A 3,210-nucleotide genomic window follows, 5' to 3' on the forward strand; every position below is an offset into this window, starting at 1 on the left:
TCCTACTCAATAGATTCTTAAATGATTGGATTCTCTTTAAGTTTTGTACAAGACCGTGTTTAAGCCTAGATTTGCATGTGTATTCAATGCAAGGGGTCAACAGATGGCATCAGCTCTTAGAAGTACTAGGAACCACAAAATGTATTATTTAATAAACAAGGTCCTTAATGTTTCCATTTTGCCACACATCTGCTTCCTAAACAAAACACGGAGGGAAACATACATGAGACTCATAAGGGTGAAATGAAGAATAAATAGAAATCTAATGCAGGAAATGAGAGCACATTATCAGTGAGCATACAGTAATGCTAACATCAGAGTCTTACACATGTAGGATCCTGAAGAATGGACATTTATTTCAGGATAAATTATTGCATTATTTACAAACCACACAATACAAAAAAAATAACTCTAATGGTGGTAAATATGTATTATCATTCTAAATCAAGCCATAACTGATGACACTGTGGGAGAGGTTTAGTTTAGACTGAGGCTAGGTGTCTTGTAAATGAAAAGCTATTTAAGTGCTAAAATCAATTGACTATATAATACCATGTTTTCTGATGGGAATATTGCCCAAAGAATGCCTGGAAGTAGTTTGTTACAATAGCTAAATGAGATTCTATCTCTGGTTATTATCAACCTCTACATTCATCATTATAAACCACCTCATTTTTATTTTATTATATTGATTCACCTTAGCACCCAAGACAGTTTGTACTCCTACAAAATTCAGAAAACATTGATTTACTTAAATTATTCAATACTTTACTGTATGGCTATTATGTCATTTAACATTTTAGACAAATCAATACAACATTTTTAATTGCCTGTCACATACCTAAGGTATTGCAAATGTGCTGTGCTAGAATCATTAATTTGCACTATGCTGACCACACTTTTATAAATCAACTAGTTTAAAACAATAAAGCAGCATACGTGGGGGAAAATACCCTGATATGAAATGAATAATTGAAGCTACTTGAGACACAACATTGCAGAATATTTTAGTAAGTATATAATAGTCCTACTTCACATATTTTTGAAAGGTAAGATGCTGACATCTGTTGCCATCGTATGTACATATGAGTGTGTGTGTGAGTGTGTGTGTGTGCGCACACATGTACATATTATATTTTTAGCACAAATGTTTAATGGTGAATATTAAAATGATCTCATGTTTCTGTAAGATACCAAACAAACTTGGGCCATTTTATCCATCATATATACACTATATATGCATATGTTTGTACATATAAATATACAAAACGTTATATAAATATGATAGATGAGTTGATGAGATTTTAAGTAAGTTCAGTGTACTATATTTTCTAATTTGAGAAATCTACTCTAGAAAATTTGAAGATCAGCTTAGAGCATAATTTCATATGTTTGTAAAATGGAAGGAAGTGAGAAAGTGAATAAGTAAATGTTAAAATGTTTTTATGCATCAAACAAATTATCTCATAGTGTGCTTTCTACCTGCCAATATTTCCTACATTTTGTTCATTCTGAGAATTACCTCCAGTCTCTTAACTATAAGTCTCATATTCTTATTTATGTTTCCTTCATAAGTAATATTCATGTCTATTTTACTTGTTCTATGAACACTCACCTGTGATCTCCCTGACACAGAATAGATGCTCAATATTTGTTTAATTAGCAATTGATAAAAGTTTTTCTTTAGCAAATATGGGCTATTTGATACACACATATCTATTTCCTGTTATTTTAAATAGTCCTGATTTGAATCAAGTGCCCATACAAGCTAAGTGGCTAGTTTTAATGTGTACAATCTCAGTGGATACTGTATAATTGAGATTCCAGCCCTCGTGAAATAGGAGATATTCCAGGAAGAGCTCTTATACTATTTGCTATGATATCAGACTTTTACCTTCGTTGACTTGTAGAATTAATATGTTTAACAGTAATGTAAGAGTAGAAATTTTCCATCCCCCAAAACTATATTCTGTGGCAGAGATAACACGAGGAAAAATTAGTTTATCACAGTTGAATTTACAGGTGTATTAGCCTTTGCCTTGTGGCATTTTACAAATTATGATATGGACACAGACACAGTATGGGGGGATGTTAAATTATTTCTATTATGAACAAATTGTAATTGAACCTAACATTTACCAACTTTTATTTCTAAGCTTCTTTCAAGATACTAGGGAACTGACTTGGGTATATATCTCAGTGTGTTTAGTGCTTGACACATGATCAAGATCTACCCTCAAATGCAAGTAGCCAGTAAATGTGGTTTGGTGGTTGAAATTTACAATGTAATAGGTGGAGGCAGAAGATCAGGGACTAGCTTTCCTATTTCCTTTCAGTATACTCTGTCGAGATTTAAATAACAGAACAAAGGAAAAGAAAAGCGATGAGTAAGAAAATATTAAGGTTATGTGACAAGTTTAGGAATTCAATAAAATGTGACTGCCTGTTAATAACAATAGTTATAACAAATGGAGCTAAACATAAACACAGAGTAATCCTTGGCTAAAATGTCATCAATGCTTAGAAGAATGATCACTTATTAACTAATATTCTTGAGTTGTGTATTATAAACCAAATACAGAACAACATAATGACTCTTGGAGAAATTAATTGTGTGTGTGTTTGTGTTTGTGTTTATGTATGTACATGTGCTTATGGTGTGTGGTATAGGTGTACATATGTGTAAAGGTACATTCATACGTGCATAAAGGTACTGAGGCCAGATGAGGATGTTGGATATCTGGCTTTGTTGTCATGTGCTTTATTCATTTGAGACAGTAAAAAAGGGTACAGAATCACCATCTCTTTACTCCACACAACATTAGAATTAAAAACACACATATGGGCATACTGAAAGACTTGAATTCAGGGACTCATGAGTGTGATTAGTAAGTACTGATCTATTTAATCTGCTGGAAAACCACCTGTTGATTAAATTTCATTGATTAATTTTAAAAAATGTTAATAAGTGAGGAAACACTGAAAATGTATGTTGGTAGTGATAGGTTATAAGAAAAATACAATTTAGAAAACAGAATATTATCAATGCTTGTAAAATGTGCTCATGCAAGAAGAGCTGTAATAGACCAGTACTTAGAAGACACACAAAGATCCAATTCTACAAGAATAAATTTAGGTATACAAACTCAAAACATAATCCTATTAAGGGTAAAGGAGTAAAACTATTAAAATATAAACATAAAATATACT

Source organism: Rattus rattus, chromosome 13 (genome assembly GCF_011064425.1).
Source record: "Rattus rattus isolate New Zealand chromosome 13, Rrattus_CSIRO_v1, whole genome shotgun sequence".
NCBI lineage: Eukaryota > Metazoa > Chordata > Mammalia > Rodentia > Muridae > Rattus > Rattus rattus.